Source organism: Halichoerus grypus, chromosome 5 (genome assembly GCF_964656455.1).
Source record: "Halichoerus grypus chromosome 5, mHalGry1.hap1.1, whole genome shotgun sequence".
NCBI lineage: Eukaryota > Metazoa > Chordata > Mammalia > Carnivora > Phocidae > Halichoerus > Halichoerus grypus.
Genome location: NC_135716.1, coordinates 75,075,094 through 75,098,659, shown reverse-complemented (window position 1 = coordinate 75,098,659; position 23,566 = coordinate 75,075,094). Strand labels below are relative to the sequence as shown.

Genomic DNA, 23,566 nt, shown 5'->3' with positions numbered 1-23,566 from the left:
CCAGCTGACTGACAGATGGCCCAGCATCGGCCAAACAAAGAGAAATAGAGTGGATCCTGGGCTAGTATTGTTAAAATCAGGCTGCAGGACTCATTTGGAACTTTATTGTAAAAACATGCCCAGTCCTTCTCAAGACAACCAAGAGTGCCTCCAGAAACATTTCTCCAGGCCATCTATGTGGAAGCAATTTCTGCCCCTGCCCAGGGCTCAGGGATATAAAGCAAACATTCATCAAACCATGGAAAATGAAGGCAGCAGCAAGGCTGTGCATGATGTCAAGGTAAGATGATCTCCACAATCCATGATCCTTTCTTGACAAAGAAAAGGTTTATCCGGAAAGAATATAAAACCATAGCAAGCTTTCATAGTATTGTTCACTTTATCTTATTGAGGATTTATCAAAATATTTTCAAGCCAACCCCAAGAGAAAAATTAGAACCTTGATAATAATTACCAGATCTGTCCAGTGTTCTCCAATCTAAACAGCTTCCCCTTGCCAAGGCAAATGCTTATTTACTTATCGTTTGTTTGTTTCAGGAGTCAATGTTTTAAAAAGCAGGAAACATAGCCATAGATTTTTCTGACTTTGAGGTTTTGTAGCTGTTGTGGCTTGGATATTTTTCTCTGAAATAAAAATTATATCCCATATAGTAATGAAAGAAAAATTATAGACTGTTTTCTACAAAAATTGCTCAAGAAAAAAACTGGTAAAATAATACAGGAACATTAGAACATTAAGAAGCTAAGGGATGTTTTTCCTAAATTCATAGTTTCCTATGGTGAATTTTCTAAGCATGAATTTCTACCAGTAGATAACATTATTTCCCTGAAGAGTGACAATGTCCCTGCTCAGTGTTGTATCTTTGCAGTTTAAGTCTGTAAATCCTCTTAACTATGAATAGAATCATCTCGTAAAAGGTTATTCGGAGTGAAGGGGGATGGGCTTGTGTTAATTCCTACCAATAATTAGAGCTCAGAATTAAACGTTGCAATCATATTGCAGCAAACCTATCCAAATACTTTAACACCAAAAAATTGATCTATCCTTGTGCCATGGCTCGTATCCTGATAATAATCATAATTTATTGTCAGACATCTTATTTTAACTAATTGGCACAGGAAGAGGAAAAATGTAGGAATGTACTGACCTTCACTTTTGAGACAGATGTGAACAAATAATAAGGGTTATTCCACAGCTCCTATTATCACCTGAGCACTAGGTCTTTGGGAAACAAATGAAATGGATATACTGGCTGGAAGTCCTTAATTAACAGGCATCTAAATCTAAATGTAGAGAACCCATGCAAAAGAGATTTCTGAAAGGTAGAATTTGGAGGCTACTCTGGGGAAACAGACAGCAACAACAACATAGGTATGTTTTATGTGTGCATATATATATTATGTGCACACACATATAATTTCAAAGTTTAACTGTATCGAGGGGTATGCTTTAAGCAGAATCATGGGCAAATCCATTGGAAAGGTATTTATGAATCAGCAGTACATCTTCCCACAGCATCCTGGAATCAAATGCACAGCCAGCACTGGGCAATCCTACCTGCGATCCTGACCTCATTCACCCAAGTCAACAAGCTCCAGCCGGTGCAGTCAGGTTCGAGCAGTCCGGAGTGATCCAGCTGGGTTGCTACTGGCCTCTCCACTCAGTTGTGCCTCCTCAAAAAAATCTTTTTATGTCGCATCTGAATGTAGATAGACATATAGGTGAACATGTCCCTCTGCTAACATATGTAAGGATGGTAGAACTCAACTCGTTTTAATTCTACAAATAGCACAGCATCCTTACTATCTGCAAAATCTGGGCTAAGTTTTGAGAAAGAGAAAGATATGCTCCTTCCTCTTTGCAGACTTACAATATACTGGGAAAGACAAACCTATCAACATATTATCAAATTATCATATTATCAGCATGACTTATGTCAATAGTAGAGGATATCTATGTAATTACATTCTTTGATCAGGAAGGTGGTAAGAAGTTAGGGGCAGTATATGACTGCTATGGAGTAAAACAACTAAAAATGGCCTAATGAAAGAGTGAAAGAGATGAAATTTAAGGTAGACATGAAATAATGTCTAGAAATATAGAAAAGTAGACAGGGAGAGCATGTCCAGAGGCCAGTTATAAAAACCTTCAAAAATCCTCAACCTGAGCCTCACACATTATACAGAAATCTACTCAAAGTGCATCATGGACTTATAAAATGTACAACTGTAAGTAAAACTATAAAACTTTTAGGAAAAAAAATTTTAAATCTTTATGACAAGGCTAAGCAGAGTTCTTAGACACCAAAAGTATAGTCCATAAAGGAAAAATTAATAAGTTGAACCTCAGAATATCAAAAATAAACTTTTGCTTTGCCAAAACCCTATTAAGAGGCTAAAAAGACAAACTACAGAGTTTGAGAAAATATTTGCAAACCCTGTATCTGACAAAGACCTTGTATTAGAATATATCAAGAAGTCACAAGACTCAAGAATAAAATAACAAACAATCCAACTAGAATATGGGCAAAGAAAATGAACAAGCATTCCATCAAAGAGCATATACAGATGGCAAATAAATACATGAAAAGATCGTCAACATCAAAGCCATTAGGAAAATGCAAACTAAAAACAATAAAATATCACTACACACCTATCAGAATGGCTGTAATGAAAAACAGTGAGGGGTGCCTGGGTGACTCATTCGGTTAAGTGTCAAACTCTTGATCCCAGCTCAGGTCTTGATCTCAGGGTCATGAGTTCGAACCCTGCACTGGGCTCCACTTAAAAAAATTTTGACAAAAACCTTGTGCTGGCAAGTCTATAGAGAAATTAGATCACCCATACGTTCCTAGTAAGAATGCACAATGGTACCACCCGTCAGGAAAACAATTTGGCAGTGTCTTACAAAATCAAACATGCAAGGATCCTATGGCCCAGCTATTTCACTATTGGGCATTTATCCCAGAGGAATGAAAACCCACGTTCATGGGGCTCCTGAGTGGCTCAGTCATTAAGCGTGTGCCTTCGGCTCAGGTCATGATCCCATCGGGCTCCCTGCTCAGCGGGAAGCCTGTTCTCCCTCTCACACTCCCTCTGCTTGTGTTCCCTCTCTCACTGTCTCTCTCTCTCTGTCAAATAAATAAATAAAATCTTTAAAGAAGTAGAAATGAAAACCCACATTCACACAAAATCTGTCCACCAATGTCCACAGCAGCTTCATTCACAACAACCAAAAACAGAAACAACCCAAAGTCCTTCAAGGGATGAATGAAGGACTGTGGTACATCCATACTATGGAATACTATGAAGCAACAAAAAAGAATCAATTGTTGATATACAAAAGGAATGAACTATTGACACATGTCCCTTGGATAAATCTCAGGGGAATGATGCGGAGTGAAAAAATAATAATCCCAGAAAGCCAAATACTGTGTGATTCCATTTATATAACATTCTTGAGATAAAATTATAGAGATCGAGAACAGATTTGTGGTTGCCAAAGATTAGGATGCAGAGAAGGTGGTGGATGTAAATGCAAAGGGGTAGAATGGGGGAACTTTGTGGTGCTGGGACAGTTCTTTACCTTGATTTCAGTGGTGGCTACACAAACCTACAAATGCGATAAAAGTCTTTAGAACTACACACACACACGAGTGCTTGTAAACCTTGGGAAATCTAAACAAGCTCTATGAATTGCACCCATGTCAGTTTCCTGGCTCTGATACTGTATAAGAGTCATGCAGGTTCCATTAGGAAAACTGAGCCAAAAGTGCCTGGGACCACTTTGCACATTCTCTTTTGGAATTTACTATGAATCTCTAATCATCTCAAAATAAAAAGTTAAAAGAAAACAAGGGTAGTTAGACTGATGATACCAACACACTACTGCCTACATTTATTGTTGTGGTTCTCCTAGTTGTTCTTTCATTTGGATCCTTAGCCAATTTCACTGGGTCAGGAGCACTGGCGTCATTAGATCTGTTTCAGAGATGAGAAAACAAGTTTGGAAATACTGTTGGTTACATGTGTGAAGTCATCTAAGTGGTGATTTGAACCTGGGGGGTTTTTTTGGCACTGGTTTTATTACTAATTCAATAACTTCTGATAGTGATTTAGAAAGTAGGCTATAATTTCATAGGCTTGAAGCCAGACTTCTTAATAGTGTTTTCTCTGTGCATTCAGTCCAAAGTACCCCAACATGGGCCAGTAATTTCCTACAAAATAAATTCATACCCCCACCCACATAATCACACACCTGTCTTCAGCAGAATTTTTTTTCTCCATCAGGAGTTTTGCTTCCTTTCTTTTAGGGCAAGGAGTGCAAGTGGGAGGCAGGGTATCCCCTGGGCCAATCACTCTTCCTAAGTAACAGACATGAGAAAGAAAGAAAGCATTAAAGCCACACTGGCAAGAAGTCAAATCTATCTACCGATATAGATTTATATGTATATGTGTCAATGCATTCTTCTTCAGTAATAAACATGGTCAGAGCTTAGGCAAGAAAGTTGTTTCCCCACAAAATCATTTTTTTTAACCCAGAGATTAAGAGTCTCATGCTTTATGGACTAAGCCAGGCAGGCGCCCCTCCACAAAATTATTTTTCATATCATTCCAACATCAATGCACCTCTAAGAACACAGGCTTCTAAGTGCCCCCCATTCCAGACGTGTGATCTCTTGAGCAGCTGATCAAAGCACTTATTTTGAGATGTTATGCACTAAAAGGAAAAAAATAAATGTCAAGACCCCAAAAGGTAGCTACAAAGACAATGGCGCTTGTGGATGAAAAGAATACAGAAAAGAAGAAAAAAAATCTTAGTAAAAAGGAATTATGCCTCTGGTATCCAATACCTTAACATTAATGTATTCAGAAGAGAAAATTAGTTTGTCCTGCCTCTATCTGTGAAAGAGTAAGTTCAATAAGAAGGATAAAATTGGTTCTTTTTTTTTTTTTTTTGAAGGCCCTCTGAAAAGAATTCTGTAGTAATTAGTTTCACACCTGAGATGCTCAAAAGCCTCTTCAGAAAAAGGTTCATTTGGAAGTTTATTGTGATTATATCTTCCACAGTTAGCATGCAAATGTTAATGGGCAATCCTCCCGTACCTGCTGCAGGGTGTTCTAGATGACGCAAAAGGAGGATAGCTATTTTCTATTATTATTAATATTATTATTGTTGTTCATTTTTTTGTTGTTCTTTCTTAAGTTCCACCTATGAGTGAAATCATATGGTATCTTTCTTTCTCTGACTTTCTCTGACTGACTTATTTCACTTAGCATTATACTTCTTAACTTCCCGGGTACTGTGGTGTGGCCACAGAGAGTCCTAATTATGCAAGGGCGGGACGCTACCGCTTCAGTGGAAAACCCACATAGTGCTTCTCTTCTTACCTTACAATTTTCTGAAGCACTAAATAACTGAAGACAATTGATTTATAGCAAGAGAGCTTTGAAGAAAAAAAAGTTATGTCCCAAGAATTATTCATAACCAAGTGTCACTGCAGCCCCACGTCTGCATCATTGCCGGGAGAGTCTGCCTCCTGAGCCAGCGTGTTTTCTGGGGCTAGAGGTGGCTTTGGCTGTAGGCTGGTGTTGACTGCATCACCATGGCATACTCCTGTAGAAAACAGAGGAAGTATTTTAATAATATATACCTGTGTTATATTCATTATAATATTCAAGCAGATGTTGCATTTCTGAAGCTACTGAGGCGTCACAAAAAAAGAAAAGTAAGTTTTAATGGAGATAAGACATTCAGTCATTAATTAAAAAGGGAGGGAGATTTAACAGCCGACTGGATACCACAAAAATTAAGATCATCAAAATAGAAAAATATATTTGAGAAAGTCGGTCACAACACAGAGGAGAAAGATGAAGAAATTAAAATTATGAAGACATAATAGATAGGGAGGTCATATCTTGGAAATTCACTTTAAGGACAGATAAAGGGAACAGATAAAAGTGGGATCTGAGTAGATGAAACAGCAATAATCAAGTTTTCTTTAAACATAATTTTATATTCCTGATGTAATAAAGATTTCAGACAATAATCTAAGAAGACATACTGTCTTACAAACAAATTTAATGAAAATAGAACTAACCCTAGAACTATCCTCATAGAATGTTCAAATTTCAAAATTAAGACAACATTCCAGTATATATCCAGAGGGGAAAAAAATAAGATTGCCTAGAAGGAAACAAGAAGGACCTTCACCTTATAATTCTCTGACTAAACAACTGAAGACAATTGAATTATAGCAAGAGAGCTTTGAAGAAAAAAACTTTACGTCCCAAGAATTATTCATAAGCAAGTGTCATTCGTGCCCTAACTCAAGAGAAAGACATTTTAAGATATGAAAATATACAGATTATGACACAGCCACACTTCATGTATGAGTCACATGGAAATATGTTTCAGAACCGTGAAAAATATGGAAGTCACAGTTGGGAAGGACTGATGGTAATTATTGAAACAGCCGCTCAGATGGAGATATTAGACGTAAAAAGTAACTGCAAAATGTGATTGTTCTTTAAAAGTTTGGTTATATTATAAAAAGAAAGGAGAAATGAATGAGGGAAGAGGCTTACAACTCCAAATTAAATTCGCAGATACAAAGAGAGGAAGGGAGAAGAGAAGAAACAACGGTCCTACTCCTCATGTCCGGTAAAAGGAAGTCAGAAGAGACTGTGGTTATGCTTTTTTTTTTTTTAAGTCCCAAAGAGGCAAGTGGAAATGTTTTCAGAAGAAATGACATATGACCTTCAACTTCCTTTAAAATAACAGGGGAAGTGGGGAGTAAGGAGGAGTAAGAGATGAAACAGAATTGGCAATATGTTGATACTGAGTGATGGATATGAGAGTTCATGAGTATATTTGCTCTGGGGTTTTTTTTATTTGAAAAGATTTTTTTTTTAATCTCAAAGACTGGAGCTTAGAATTTACCTTTTGAAATTAAACAATAAATAGACACATAAATACATAAATGCGACTTCCCATATATCTATTTAGGCCACAGTGGGAGCTGTTAGCACGCACTTCACACATTCACTGGATAGCACAACTGATCTTGACCTTTCAGAAAAACCTTTAAAAAGGGCAAAAGCTCCTAAAAAAATAATAATAATAAATAAGTAAAAATTAAAAATAAAATAAAAATAAAAATGGCAAAAGATCCTGTCTGGAAGTATTAAAAACATACTGTAAAAGTCCTGGTTGGCCTCATTATACAGTTTGGGCTTTTTTTCATAAATCTTATAATGCTCAGATTTTAAATTAATGGTTAGGAAAAAATATATCTAAGTGTCATTTCCTCTACTCAAAAGATCTCACAGAACCATGTTATTCGGCTTTCCTGTCAAAATCAAGCCAGCCTTGGGGCGCCTGGCTGGCTCAGTCAAAAGAGCATGCCACTCTGGATCTCAGGGTTGTGAGTTTGAGCCCCACATTAGGTGTAGAGATTACTAAAAAAATAAATAAACTTAAAAAAGAAATCAAGCCAGCCTTCACAAAACCATAAAATCACTGCAAATATCTTAGAAATTTACATTGAAGTTTTGCCTTCTTGGAAGGCAAAGATGTAGATGAACTTTACTGGGAACCTCTTATAGTAAACTTGTTGTCATAGGTTCTGTATGAACCATGTACTTCCATTCTGTGGGTAAAAGCAATTCAGATTAGGCTTGTGTCATGTGGGAGTTTATTTTAGAAATGTCCATAGACTGGTTTCATAATTATTGCATATAAAATGACTGAAAAACTAAATTTTAAAATGAAGCACATACGCTGACAGATAATATTTAGTTTAAACCCTGCAGTGTCTATTGGAATATATTTCAAATAGTCAAGAATGAAACCCAAATTGCAGACTACATAAGTAATCAAATTTGACATCAATGATGTAACCAAGTATGTTTTTCCATAAGAATATATTGTGCTTACATAATTTTGAATTCTCAGCACTAAAAATTCTAAGGATTCATTTTCCAGTGATAGAGCATTCTAAGGACTTTTATTTGAAATAAGAGTAAAATATAATAAGCATAGTCTCAACACATTTTGGTAACTGCCTGTTCAAACTGTGTATGACCAGAAGATAAAAGGAAATAGCAGGAAGGCAGGAGCCTGGCAGCTCAGCCACCTGAGCCTAGGAGTCTTTGGAAGGTGCTAGAAAGACAGCTCAGCACCAAAAAGCAGATTCCCATCATTGCATCTCCATGTTCTCATTTCCAATTCCCAAGAGAGAGAATCTGGCCCAGTATGGGTCTGGTATCTACCCCTCGATGAGTTTGTCTGGCCCTTCCATAGGCTGAGAGACAATCTTAGAGGAGCTGACCAGCACGTTTTGAGTGACTGCAACTTTGAACCAGTGTATGGCCTCCCAAAGTAACCTTGACACTCGAAGGAGACTGTGCTAATTTAGACGTTTGAGATCTGGCATTTTTGTATCTATCACTTGCAGGCTTTATAAAATCCACACATCTCCTCCATTTATCCCCAATTTAGCAAAGATCTGTGGGCAGGCCCCACAGCAACTGAAGTCTAGAGTCACCAGACAAACCCCCGCCTTCACCAGACATGAGGGACTGTGAGGTTTTCGTGTGATCCTCTGTGCTCCCTCGAGTCAGTGCGGGTCATCCAGTAACCCAGACACACTGCTACCTGAATATTTTTACCTATAAATTATCATTAGTGGTTGCCCGAGGTTTTATAAGAATAGTTGAGCAGAAATGACCAAATGGAATGAATAAAACATTACTAGAAAGAAATGATCAAAGCATTTGATATTACCAATTTCGCACATTTCTGCGTTTTGTAATAAATCTGCTCTCTCTGCTTCTGCAAGTTTGACTGAACCCCATTAATTTAAGACTTTCATCTGTGACCATTTGCCCAGAATGTCACATGTTCTGAAGGGTATATTTTTTGAAGTTTTCGCTTGAGGAGAGAGCTTTACTACCATCAGCATCATCCAAGGAGGACATGTACTTAATTATAGAGACACTTCTGTTACAGAACAAGTTTGCTAGATTGAAAAATAAGCATATGATTAGCAAATAAAAGCCAGCTACTATAGCTTCCTTTTTTCCATGTTTGTCTTCTCTTTAAAAATAGCTGCAAACTAACTATTTTTAACAACTTGCTGGTGTCATTAAGGTCAGTAAGCTTCCCCTTTGCCAAAGTGGCAATTTTGGAAAAGAAAGGCAGGCATCTTCCATCATTTGTTGGCCCCTAAGGGGTTCCAGGCTTTGGGGGACCAATCATTGTCTTCTGTGCATTCTTCGCAACCTTTGAGATGGGCAAGGTGAAGATGTGGAGGATATGAGGGACAGAAAGCAGAAGAAGGTCTCCCAGGCACCATGTCCATTAACCTGGGCCAACCCGGGGAGATCACAGAAGTTTGCCACCCTCGCTCTTCCCCTACCCCTCACCTTAGACCCTTCCCCCACATTTCCAGGCATCCCTGAGGCACCTCACTGTCTCGTTCTGGCCTGGTCTCTCCCATTAGAAAAAAAATAAAGTTCAAATTCATTTGCACTTAGATGTGAATGAATTCTCAGATTGTTCGTAGTCACGAAATCTATGGGGAATGGTAATATTAGATCCACAATGAACTTGCAGTAGTGTAATCTGAGGCATGTAGAAGCTGAGCAGAAGAGAGACCTGGTGTTTGGGGCTATTTCTGGCCCCTTCTCAGAAGCCACACTCCAGCCTGGTCCAAATCCCAGACGCATCTGGCACTGATTTCTGCTGCTGATTACAGAGAAGCCGTGGCATTCCAGGCGTCCTGCTGGCACTTTCAAAACCTCCTCTTTTTCTGTGCAGTCTTGGCCAAAGGCCAGGTTATAACTTTGCTTGGCTCATCCATCACAAATGAGCTGGTTTTTAGATAGACGAAACCACAAAGGAGAGGAGAAAAAAGAGCTCGTGACATTTTCAAATTCCTTCTCACTGAGTCAAGATTCAGTGATCAGCAGCACCCTCACCTCAGGGCACACAGCCCTTCACCTCGTGCCCAGATGCAAAGACCATTTTGAAGAACCCAATAGCAAGACAGGCTCTTCGGTCCTAATACTTTTTAACTTTGTAACAAGACCCAAGGGAGTGAAAGAACAGGTAAATGCTGACATCTGGTGGACGTCACAGCTTTGCAGGATCTCAAACTAGTAAAACTTGAGGCTCAGTTGTAACTGATGGAAGTCTGATTCCTTGAAAACATCCTTTATCCCAGCTGAAGAAGTTCAGTTATGTGCATCTTTTTGGTGTACAAACCAGGCAATAGGATGGCATAAAAGCAATGTCTTTGTACTGGCAAGAACTGGTTTTTGAATTCAGGTCTAAGTCGGGTTTAATTCTCTTTGTCTTGGTTTTATCATCTATAAAATCAAGACAATCATACCTCGCGCATGTAATTTTATTAGGGTTTTTTTTTAATCAGATACTTTGACTTTTAAAAGACAATCTGCACCCAGAGGTGCAGGCTTCCCATTGGTCCTGCGCTGCTATCCTGGGGAACCCCTGCTTGATTTGTACCCAGTTTCCCGCCCCCCACAACAGTTAATCTAATTATTCCCATCTACAGGTAGAACCTTACACGTACCGGGCACATGCCAAGAGCCCAGTCAATACTGATTTGCCAATTGATTAGTAGATAGAAATGTATTATTTTCCTACTTTGTTCCCACCACTTGGGTGAAATACTGAGTTTTCTCTACCTCTTCAAGCTAAGGCTGTTGTTAGAATCTTTCTTCAGCCAAATGTCCCAAGTGCCATGAAGGACATTTATGATAGTTATGGATCCTGAATGGTCTCAAAATATGAAATTTCAAGTCCGTGCCAAATTCCAGCTTCCTCAAGAAAAATACCCCTTTTAAAATGCAAAGAAGCAATCCAATTCAGTGGAGTCCAATTCAAAGAAATCAATGAGGGCTAACAAGTTCTCCTGGCAGCCAAGCCAGAAGAGAGAGAAAGCCTTGGGCCAGGGCCCTGTGCAGCCTGAGTGAGACTCACACAAAGCCTGGCTTATTAGGAACAACTGGAAAAGCTACAAAGCTCATACAGCCTTCCTGAGCCCTGTCACAAATTTCCACTTTGGATGGAACAACGTCTTCCCTTGTTCTTGCCATCTTGCTTGTTGATTTTTGAGCTCCACCAGTGTGAAATTGGTGGATCCGGCTGGGACCATGGGGCCAAATGGAGGGCAGGCTCCTCTAGGAAGACCTGCCTGTGTTCCCTTTCACATCACACCTTCTCTGAACAGGCATTTTGATAAACCTCATGCCCAGGAGGCTTGTGCATGGAATTGTGGCAGGTCCTACCCTGCTGTCTCTCTTGTCTATTGCAATTTAAGAAGATTTGAGATATGCTGTTTAGAAGTTAAAAATCATGTCTTTAAAAAAATCTTTTTATTATGGCGCGCCTGGGTGGCTCAGTCAGTTGAGCGTCTGCCTTCAGGTCAGGTCATGATCCCGGGGAGCCTGCTTCTTCCTCTGTCCCTCTCCCCGCTTGTGCTCTCTCTGTCTCTCTCTCTCTCCCCTCCCAAATAAATAAATAAAATCTTTTTTAAAAAATCTTTCTAGGGGCGCCCGGGTGGCTCAGTCATTCAGCATCTGCCTTCGGCTCAGTTCATGATCCCAGGGTCCTGGGATTGAGCCCCGCATTGGGCTCCCTGCTCTGTGGGGAGCCTGCTTCTCCCTCTCCCACTCCCCCTGCTTGTGTTCCCTCTCTCGCTGTGTCTCTCTCTGTCAAATAAATAAAATCTTGAAAAAAATCTTTTTATTACGACAAATGTCAAATATACATAAAAGCAGATAAAATAGCGTAGTAAATAATAGCATAACAGAACCCGATGTACACGGTACCCAGCTTCAACAATTATCAACTCCAGATCACGTGATGTATAAGTTCATTCATTTAACAAATATTGATTGAACACGCATTATGCCTCAGTTACTGCTTTAGGTTTTCTGAGACACAGGTCTGTATAAGGGCAAAGTCCTGACCCTCACAAACTATCACAATTCAGTGCAGGAAATGCTGTGACAAGAGAAAATATACGGGCAGCTAACCCAACCTGGGAGAGCTTCCTGGAGGAAATGGCACCTAAGCTGAGACTTGAAGGCTAAGTAAGAGACTGCCCTAGGAGAGAAGAGGAGAAGCAGATTGGGAATGGATAATGATTCAGCAGGAGAATTTATACAAAGAGCCAGGAATGAACATGAACAAGGGGATTTTAGGAACTGAGGAACCTTAATATGATTGGAGCTTTTTTTTTTAAGATTTTATTTATTTATTTGTCAGAGAGAGAGAGAGTCAGGCAGAGGGAGAAGCAGGCTCCTTGCTGAGCAAAGAGCCCAATGTGGGACTCGACCTCAGGACCCTGGGATCATGACCTGAGCTGAAGGCAGACGCTTAACCGACTGAGCCACCCAGGCGTCCCAATGATTAGAGCTTTAAGTACAAAGTAATAGTTAGAAAGAAAAGTGGGTAAGAGTACAGATCAAATCGCAAAAGATCTACATGCTATATTAGGGCCTATAGAGAAATGAAGAGCCAGTGAATGGTTAGAGGAAGGGGGGTAACATGATCACATTTGCCTTTTAGAAAGATCCCTTCTTCTGCAGGGTGAGGAACAGGTTAGAGTGGACTGACACGCTGTGCAAGCTCCGAGGTGGAAATTGTTTAGGAGGATGCTGTAATTTAATTAAGCGAGCTGGGGAAGTCACAGTGGGGCTGTTGATAAGTGCTTGCCTGGGGAGGCATGCTGGGCCGCACAGCTCCCTCTGGATTCTGCTCTGCTTCTCTGCTCTAAGGTACAGGGTTAGTGTGTGTGTGTGTGTGTGTGTGTGTGCACACGCACACGCGTGCACACGTTTCCATGTGTTGGGGAGGGAGTCCCAAGAGAGGACAATGGAAAGTGATTATGTATCAGAGAATGGGCCCCACTGAACCCAGAAATCAGCTCTTTGGAAGCCCTAGAGACCATCTTCACTAAATCCCTCTGTGCAGAAAAGGAAACTGCAGCCCAGGTGAGTACACACTTACCCAAAGTCACAAGGGATGTGGCTGGTAGGGCCTCCACCTCCTGACTCTGCCACCCCTTCCTCCATCTGCGGCTTTTCCACTGCTCTATGCTTTTGCCAACCTTCTCCCTTCTTCCCGCTAGGCACCCCAGGGGAGCAAGAGTCCCCGGAAAATGTTGGGATTCAAATGACAGCAGTGCTAGAAACTTTTATAGACAGACAACTTAAGAAAAAGAAGGCTTCTGATTATGTGAGCAGCCCTGTCCCCTGCATTTCTCACACTTGCATTGTTCAAGCTTCTGTTTGCTTTCACTGGCTCTTAGGATTTTGATGACAGGGTTTTTCATTTCTCATCAATCATCAATCCTTGAAAAGCCTTAGGATGAAACATTATGATATGAACCCTTGTTGACCTGTCCCCTATCTTCTTAAGAGAAGCTGCATATGAACTGAAAAATAAATGTATGATTTACAATTATATTAGACCCTGTCAGTCACTGTGCAAAGCTTGGCTGTGCTAAGACTAGAAGCTTTCTTGAAAAAAAATAATTAATTAAATAGGAACTTTATAAATTATACACAGTTTCCACTATATTGTATTTCATTTAGAATAATAATATTCTGCACTCCATGGATTTAACATGGTGTCTGACACCATGTGAGGCAGATTCTCCTAGAGCCTTCACTTTGGTGTGTATTCTTTACTATCTAAAATGTTAGGGGCTTCTCTGTTAGTGCTTAAAATACTGTTCTTTAGTTTTAGGTAAATCAGGCTATTATAAAAGCTGTATTGTCCTTTTAGGACCTCAGAGAAGTAACTGTATTACCAAGGAAAGTAGAGAATGAGCAGCCATGTGATTAACTGACCCAGCGCCTACAGAGTTGAAGTCAGAAATTCAATCTCCAGTGGCAGTTTGGAAGCAAGCTAGTCATGGAATTCTCATTACTTGCTGCGTGTAAGAAGGAAGGGAAATTGGAATTTTGGTCTAAGAGAAATAATGTGGTCGAATGCACTGAACTACATTTAGCAGCCATCAGAGGCATTCAGAGATATGGATCAACAATATCGTTGTCCTTGATTACTGTCACTGTCAATCCTCATTACTGATATCAGTAAATAATGACCACATCCCCTGGATGTGGGTCAAGAAGCACCACAGTCAGGAAGCACTGGTCAGTGGCCTGGTTCTGCTCCTTGCCAGCCTAACAGAAATTATCTGAGCTCACTGGTCCATAGCTTCCTCACCAAATAGTGGTAAGGAAGGGGGTGGTGAGTAGTGAGATCCATGTACGAGAACATTTTGTAAGTGTTTGCACATCAGGGTAAAATAATGTCAAAAATATGATAAAAATAAGTATGCAAAATATAGTGGGGATTTTGTTAGAGTACTGCTTACCATAACCCAAGAATAGCTTGCTTGGAGATGTATATTTATATATATATACACACACACATACATAAATATTTTTTAATTGTAAGAATCCATGATTTTTAAAAATATGGTAGTCTGGACAAATGCAATTTTTATAGAGCTGGAGATTCCAGAAAAACATCCATAAGGCTTCAAAAATTCATTTTGAAATTTCCTTTTCAATTTTCTGATATTTTACGTAATAATAAGTCCCTTCCTGATCTCTGGAGATATAGAATAGTATGGAAGAAAGAGAACAGATTTTAGTTCATTTTAGTTTAGCCTTGTGTTTTCAGCCTTTTTAATGAGCTAGCAGATAAGAAATATGGAGGAGAAGGCCCATATGGATCTTGAAATCTTAGGATTTTGGTACATGGACCTTTTTTTTATTCTTACCATTTAAAAATGTTCTAGTTTATTTTATTTTTGAATTGGAATATTCAAAATTAGATTAGTCCAGCCTTACAGTTATGACCTAATACAATTCCTGTGGTCACCCTTACAAAGGCAGAATAGACCTTCCCACACACACCCCAGTTTGGTTCAGTTGTCCAGACCAATGAGGCCACACAAATACCAAGAGAGCATAGAGAGGTGTATTACTCCCATAATGAGGCCCTGTGAGGAGAGCAAGGCAAGATGCTTGCTAACAGGTCCAAAAATGGCTGGAGAGAACAGAAGAAGGAGAGTGGTTTGGGATTTTATGGTGGGGCTGGAATTGAGGGTTCTCCTCTGCAAGAGCCAAGACTTGCATGGCTTGAACTTCCTGCAGGTGCTAAAGGAGAAAGCATCTAGGCTGTCCTATCAGTTTGCCCGGATGTGGGGCAGAAGGGAAAGGAGAGTAGTGGGGACCGAAAGCTGTCAGCAGTCAAGCATTAAAAAAAAATAAAGGAGCCAACTCTTTATTACAGACTCTATTACAGTAATACAGAGCATAACAGTGTATACAATATAGTAAGTCTCCATCTGGCCAGTCGCCAATCTCTACTCCCTGATCCACCCAAGGCAACCACTCTTCAGTCTTACCAGCTTCTTTGTATCCTCCTTAGAGATAGTCTATGTATATACAAATATATGTACACAGGCCCGCCCGCGCACACACACACAATCCATTCCTTTTGCTAAAAATCCAAGGGTAGAAACTTTATAGTCCAAGTTTTTTTAAATTCCTTCAGACTTGTTCTGTTATTTTCTGGATAAGTGTCTTTGGCCAAATTATTTCACTTGAGTCTCAATACAGTCTTCCGTAAAATGGAGAGATCAATATCTGCTTGCAGGATTGCAAAAAGAAATAAATGACTTAACATCTAATCAGAGTCTGGAACATAACAGATGATGTCCCTTTTGTCTTATTTGCTTCTACTTCTCTGGCTGCTCCCTTTCAGCCTCATTTAAAAATTCCTCCCCCTTTACTGACTCTGAAATACTGGAAGTTCTCTAAGTTTTCATCCTTGGTCCTTTTCTCTTCTCACTGGACTCATTCTCCCTGGCTAATCTGGGCAGTGTCAAAGGCTCTGAGACAGCTTATGGATTGATGACTCCACTCAGGCTCTGTCTCCTGCAGTCCACACATGAGTTTACAAAAGTCTACTGACCATCTAGATTTATGTGTCTAACAGGCACTTCAAAATTAGCAATTGTCTTTACCTTTGCCCAAACTCTTCTTCTCCTAAGTTCTCTATCTCACTAAAAATGGGTACCATCATCCACCTGGTTTTGAACTAGCAATTTGGGAGGCATAACCCTTGACCTTGCTCTTGTCCTCATTTCACACCTCTAATCAATCCCCACATTTTGTTCACACTATTCAAAAATATTTCTTGATCTGTTCATTTAGTTATTGCCATTCCATTTAATACTTTTCTAGATCAAGTCATCTCCCCAAAAATTATTGCAACAGCCTATTCCCTGGTCCCCCTTTCCAGTCATGCCTGCCTTTAAGTAACACCAGAGGACAGAGAGATCTTTCTAAAGGACAAACCTGATCCTGTTAATTCCCTGATTAAGTTTTGTCAGTGGTTCCCATTCCCATCTGGATGTGGTTCAAACTCCTTAAATTGATTCAATCTATTTCTATCTTTTCATCTCTTTCTAGGAATCTTACCCAATTTCAATAGCTTTAAATACCATTTTATGCTAATAACTCCTAAATGTACATCTCCTAGACTCCCACCCAGACCTCTACCTTAAGCTCAAGGCTCTTTTACAACAGCCTATTTAGGAGCTCCATTTGAATGACTCATAGGCATCTGCGAAATGTGTTTACCAGGATTCTTGATTTCCCTCCTCATCTTCTTCATTTCAGCAAGCCACCCAAGTGCTCATCTCAGAACACCTGGGTATTATCTTTGATTCCCTTTTTCTCAGCATGCACATCCAATCCACCTGAAATGCCACTAATTCTCTCTAAAACATATCTCAGTCTGTCCATTTCTCTATATTTTATGCCCATTACTGTCCAAGTCATCATCTTCTCTCACTTGGACCATTACAAAGCCTCTTGTTTTCACTATTCCCATGCGTGCCCCCTTCCAATTCACTCCAATACAAAGCACCAAAGTAGTCTTTTAAAAATATAAATCAGATCATGTCACTTTCTTGCTTAAAACCTTCCAGTGACTTCTGATTGCTTTCAAAATAAAATACAAAATCCTTGCCATGACTTACTTACCCTATTCAGTCTACATAGATTCTTACTACCCCCTCCTTCACCACACCATAAGAGCAGATCATTTTCTTCCTCACTCACTTTGAATCCAGAGCATCTAGAGCAGTGCCTGATACTTAAGAGACATGCGATAAATGTTTGTTGAAAGAATGAAGAAATGAGTGGCCTACAAGACCTTTCTTGGACCCTGCTTCAGCTCTTCTCTTTCTACTTCTACATACCACAATGTATGTCCCAGTACATTCTAGAATAGAATGGGATTTGACAATGTCTATCTTGCAAACACTTTTAGCTGGTGGCAGCAAAAATCAAAGTGAGGGAACCCCAAGAGATTCTGGCAGAATTAGGAATGATTTACTCAGCTGTTTTTCCCCACTGGGTGGACATTCTCAGGCTCTTCTGAGCGCACACCTTGAACAGTTTTTAATGTTTTTTTAAACTGTGGGAAAATATAAATAACACAAAATAAATTACCATTTTAACCATTTTTAAGTGTATCATTCAGTGACAATAAATACATTCACAAGGTTGTAGAACCATCACCACTGTCTATTTCCTGAACTGTTCCATCAACCCATACACTCTGCATCCATTAAATAGTAAATCTCCATTCTTTTCTCCCACCAGCCCCTGGTAACCACTATTCTACTTTCTATCTGCATGAATTTGCCTATTTTCGGTAACTCATGTAAGTGGAATCATATAATATTTGACCTTTTGTGTCCAGCTTCTTTCACTTAACATGTTTTCAAGGTTCATCCATGTTGTAGCATGTACCAGAATTCTATTCCTTTTTATGAATGATTAATATTTGAGCTTGGTTTTGCATTCATTTGTCCCACAAATATTTATTGAGCACATTGTTAAGGGCCAAGCAGTGTTCTAGACACTACTGACATAGCAATGAACAAAAGAGAAAAAGTTACCACTTTCATCATACAAACAAAGAAGTAAATACATAGCATGCCAAGTAGTAAAAAGTGCTATGCAAAACCAGTATTGCAAGAATAGCTGTATAGGAAGAGATCTTCGTGGTAGGATCGGACCATTCATGTTGTGCCTTGAGGGCTAATGTAAGGACTTTGGATTTTACTCTGAAACAAGAAGCCAATAGAAAGTTTGGGGTTTCAGAGTGACATAGCCTGACCTACATTTTAAAGAAATATCCTGGCTTCAATATTAAGGGAAAATGAGGCAAAAGGGAAGTAGAAATACCAGCTAGGAGGATAATCCAATAGTCCAGGTGAATGATGATAAGACCTGTACCAGAGGGGCGCCTGGGTGGCTCAGTCGTTAAGCGTCTGCCTTCGGCTCAGGTCATGATCTCAGGGTCCTGGGATCGAGCCCCACATTGGGCTCCCTACTCGGCGGGAAGCCTGCTTCTCCCTCTCCCACCCCCCCCTGCTTGTGTTCCCTCTCTCGCTGTGCCTCTCTCTGTCAAATAAAAAAATCTTTAAAAAAAAAAAAAAAAAAGACCTGTACCAGAGAGAATTAGCCAAGGTTTTCTAGAGAACCAGAACCTATAGGATATATATGTGATAGGTAGATGATGATGAGAGAGAGAGAGAATTGGGGAGGGGAGAGAAGGAGGGGTGGGAAGATGGAGAGGGAGATTTATTTTAGGGAATTGACTCATTCGATTGTGTTGGCTGGCAAGTCTCAAATCTGTAGGGCAAGTCAGCAGGTTGGAAATTCAGGTTAGAATTGATGTTTCAGTCTTGATCTAAAATCTGCAGGGTAGGTCAACAGTCTGGAAACTGAGGCAGGGTTTCTATGTTTCAGTCTTGTAGCCGGATTTCTTCAGAGGGAGAATCTGTTATGCCTCTTCCTCATTTCTGATGATTTGTTGGCAATCTTTGGCATTCCTTGGCTTGTGGATGCATCACCTCCATCTCTGTTTTCATTTTCATATGACGCTCTTCTGGTGCGTGTGTCTGTGTCCAAATTTCTCCTTTTTATAAGGACACCAGTCATATGGGATTAGGGGCTCATGCTATTCTAACATGACTCATCTTAACTAATTATATCTGCTACCATCCTATTTTTAAATAAGGCCATATTCTGAAGTACTGGGGGTTAGGACTTCAACATATGATTTTGGGAGAGACCCACTTCAGCCTATATCACTATTTAGAGTGATAGCTGTGAATATAAGAAGCAGGGATACTCCAGTGTTTTTGACTTGAACAGAAATGATCAAGTTGCCATTCACTGAGATGGAGGAGAAAGTCTGGAGGGTAAAATTAAGAGTTCAGTGTTGCATATAATTCAAATAAATATATGTATATATATATATTCAAATAAAGACCCACCTCCTATCTTAAACTCCTCACTCAGTTAACAACACCAGCAGGAGGGCAAAGAACCTGGTTATCTCTGAAAGAACTGAGCAGAGAGAACCTGCAGTGTTTCCCTTCCCCAGACATACATGTCACCTAAGTAGCCCTTATTTCTGGTCCCCTCCACTTCTGTTCCTAGCCCCACCTTCCTCAGTATCAATGTTTCATTATGTAACATCTACTTATAACACCTCCATATAGGTCCTAGGCATAGATCCACTTAAAAAGTTATTAAAAGAATGAAGTCAGAACTAATTATGAGCTACAGAGATATTCTTTTTAACAGTTGTACTTTCACTATGAACATCAAGATTTGAAGTGAACCCTAATAGAAACAAGTAATTAATAGTTTGGTTGGCCTCAAATTAATATTAACCTGTGACTCTAATATCCATGATCTGTCTATTTTATATCTTGCCATTTTCCAATCTGCATGCTTTATAGTCAGCACAAGCAAAGACTTGCCATTAGAGTTTTAAATCACTGCCAATTAGGTTCTTAGATCCAAGTGGAGGAATTGCTTCTCCAAATAATGGAAAATAAAATGTATAATATAGCTAAACCAAACCAAACAGAATTTTAAAAAAAAAGAGTCCAGGAAACATAACATAATAAAAAAATTATTAAAAAAATAAAAATAAAAAAGAGTCCAGGAAAAAAATAGGTCATCTCATAAAATTAAATCTAATTTCAAATTCCATTCTAACTGTGATTTTAATTCTAAAAGCTCTGAGAAATTTTTGGTTAAAAGTAGTTTAATTCTGTCATGGATGTTTCTTTTACGAAATGATACTATTTAGGGGTGAATGAAAATTTTCAATTTGCCTTTTAAAGAGATGAGATTTTGTGTATATTTATTTGGGTGTGGTGATTGTTTTTCCTCTGCATGGTTCAATAGCCAATATGATTCATTAAGGAAGTGGATATTCGATCTTTGTAAGTATTGCCTAAGTCTTCTAGATCCCTAAGGAGTGGTGCTTTTAGGAATACAGATTCCAAGATGATTCTGTTTTGTGGCTAGTATTAATGAAACCCTCAAGACTGTCATCTAGAATCTGGCCTAAAAGGAAGACAGGGATCCCTGGAGCACTGCGGGCAGCTGAAGGTCTTTCCTCAGATAACTTTCTCAGATCGAATTTTGTGACTACACTGATACTCCCAGGGCTCTGCCCTTACCAGGAGGAACAGAGGAAATCAGATTTCAGCACACTGCACCTATCATGCTTCACACCCCTGCTTGTTAGGGAAGCCTATGGTCCCTGCCCAGACTTGCTCTGACTATGGAGTGTGTCCAGACACCAGCCAGAATTGGAGAGCAGGCTGCTGATCCTGAGAGAAAAAGACCAATGTAGGGAAGGGTAAAAGCTGAATGTATCCAAAGGAGCAGTGGAGCCAGAGCTTTGTGTTTCTGGGGCTGAGTTTGAGACTTTTATTCTGCCTGAACATTTCCACTATTTTCCTCACAAGCGTCTCTGTCTTGAAGCAAAGGACCGAAGCAAAATGCCTAATGAAGCGTGACGGGGGGAAGGGGCTGCAAGTGACTTGGGAAGAAGGACTTGTGAGGGAAGAAGAGAGGAGGGTCAGGTTACCGGTTCACACATTCTCACAAAACCATTTGAAAATATGAGCTGGAGAGGCAAATTCTGGGACCCACGGAAGTCCCATGAAGCTTCCCTCGGGCCCCTAGGAGTGGGGCATGCGACGCCGAAGTGTGCCTGCAGCTCATTTTCAGCGATTTAAGCTTTGCTCAAGCCCTCGAATGAAGGCTGGTCGGGAGAGGTCGCGGGTGGTCTTAGTCAAGCTCTGGGTCGCCAGGGGCTGAACCGGTTCTTTCCTGACTTCCTTTGCATGGGGTCCTTCAAGGCCCCGGGGCTCGCATCCCCTTCGGTTTCTGCTGCCATCGAGCAGCGCTCTCCGGACAGACGCGGCCGCGGCCCACCATCACCGGCAGGTGCGCACGAAGTTAGCTGTGACCCACCCAAGCCCAGCTTCCCGCGGCATCCGAATTCTATTGGCGCCGGCGGAGCACCCACCCCAACCCCAGACCGAGGGCGTGGTCCCCTGTCCTCCTCCCCGGCGCCAAGGCCCGCTCCGAGCGTTTTCTGAATCTCTCATTCCCCCGGCCCGAATGAGCTGTTGGCACTTCTCCAGAAGCCTCCCCGGCTCTCAGCTCCGATCCCTAAAATAAACTCACGGTGCCAGAAAGCGGGGGAGGGGAGAGAAGCATATGAACGGGGAGAATAAAAATACTAGGAGAAAGACCCAATTCTCCAGGAAAAGGTAATAAGGGGAAGCGAAACAGTGTGAACTCACTCGGAAATGCAAACCAAGCTCCACTCTTTCCCCGAGCGCATACAAACGACCGAAAGACAAATCAGCCAACACGCTCGGCGACTTCCCAGAAAGGGCCTCATGAATGAGAATGGGTTGCTAGGTTTCCTCCCTGCCTCCCGACAATCGCTTCCCACAAGACTTCCACCGCCCAAAGAAAACAAGCTGGGCCTGGCAACTGCAGCGCGGGGGAACCTAGCCAAGCCCGCGGAGGCCGCCCGTGGCCGCTCCCGCCTTCAGGACCCTGGAGAGCGGCCGCCGCGCCCTTGGGACTCGGTTCCCACCCCGCTCGCCTAAACCCCTCCCGCGCCTCGCCACCCTGTCACTTGCATTCGCTGCTTCCCGCCTCCACCTTCAATTTTCTTGGCAACCACCACTCTTGTTTTTCACAAACAGATTAAATTGTCTTTTTGTTTTGCTTGAGGGAGCTGTTTGGATTGGCTGAGTTAGGTTCTGGATTGTAGCTTCTCTAAATGTTAGTGGACCAAGAAGCTCTAAGAGCTCAAAAATGAGAGCCTGAGGAGGCAGGTGACCTTAAGAAGCCACTGAGTTCAATCCCTTTATAAATGAAGCAGATAAATTCAAAGAATAAAGAGACTTTCCCAAGGTTAGCGGTGGAGTTAGTTGCAAGGCTCAGTTTAGAACCTTGGGCTTCTGACTTCTAAAGTAATGCTTCCCTCTACTTTCAAAGAAAATAATAACAATAATCTTACCCTTCTACTGGCCATTTAGATATCCTAAGCAACAAGTGGAAGGTGGAAGGACCTGTGTTCCTGAGAATAAGATGGACACATAGAGTGCAGAAAAGGGTCCTGCATAGTGTGCACTCATGAGACCCAACACAGTCCTGGTATCCCACTACGCCAACCAGCACAACCCAAGTCATATCAGCCAGTCCCTTCTTCCACCCAGCCTGGGTCTGGGATTGCTCAGTCTTCTGACACTAATCAATTCTCCCCCCAGACACCTCTCACAACAGAACCTAGTAACCAAGTCCAACTTCAGTGTCTCAGCAGGGAGAGCTCTAGGCACTTTAGGAGGTGGGAAATGTCAGAAGGAAAGCAGGAGAAGAGCAAGAGTTGCAAAAGTGAACTAGAAGATGTTCATTCACTAGGAAATCCTAAAGAACCAAGAAGTATGAATAAAGATGCTTCTATACACTGTATCTCACATTTAAGGTGCATGTGAACCCCCCCTGGGAATGTTAACATTCAGATTCTGGTGCCGTAGCTCAGGATAGGGTCCCAGATTCTGTATTTCTGACAAGCTCCTGGTTGTTATTAAAGCTGCTGGTCCAAGAACCACAATGAGAAGCACAGAATTAGAAAGAGAGGAGGGGAGGGGGAGGGAAAAGAGGGGGGAAAGGAAAGAAAGGGGAAGGAGAATCCAACCAAAGGCCTTTCCTTTTGCTCTCACCTACCTTCTCTTGCAACTCCAAAGTACAGCCTCAAAATGCTGTAGTAAATGATACTAAATGCACATTTTCTTCAGTCTGCAGCTAGACCCAACAGTAATGGTGTGTTTGTTTTATTTCTCTCCCCCTACCTCTTGCCCTTCCTGCCGCCGGCTCTGCACAGCTCCCAGACTCGCCCGCTGCCCTGAAGCTGCTCAGCCTCCTTTCTAGCACGCTCTCTGGCCTCGCGCGATTCTTCTCTCACCTTCTCCGGCGACCCCCTTCTGAGGCTCCCCAGCGGCGCCCGGACTTGTCCCTCCTGCTTCCCGCTCGCTCCCTGCCAGCGGCTGGGCTCTCGCGGGGGCACGGGCAGCGGCCAGGCCGTCTCCCGCTCCTGCTGGGG

The 23,566-nt window shown here is 41.2% G+C and overlaps 1 long non-coding RNA gene across 3 annotated transcripts; it reads right to left on the bottom strand.

Moving 5' to 3' along the window:
• Positions 1-4,272: 4,272 nt before the first annotated feature.
• On the bottom strand, positions 4,273-23,546 carry LOC118544465 (uncharacterized). 3 transcript variants are annotated; one of them, XR_004921616.2, is made up of 3 exons: positions 23,429-23,546; positions 5,392-5,617; positions 4,273-4,364 (listed from the first exon to the last, which is right to left on the bottom strand). It is a non-coding gene; the product is annotated as an uncharacterized LOC118544465 (long non-coding RNA). The 3 variants fall into 3 exon arrangements; XR_004921612.2 differs by having other exon boundaries at positions 23,316-23,441; XR_004921617.2 differs by lacking the exon at positions 23,429-23,546 and adding an exon at positions 23,191-23,322.
• Between the last annotated feature and the right edge of the window lie 20 nt (positions 23,547-23,566).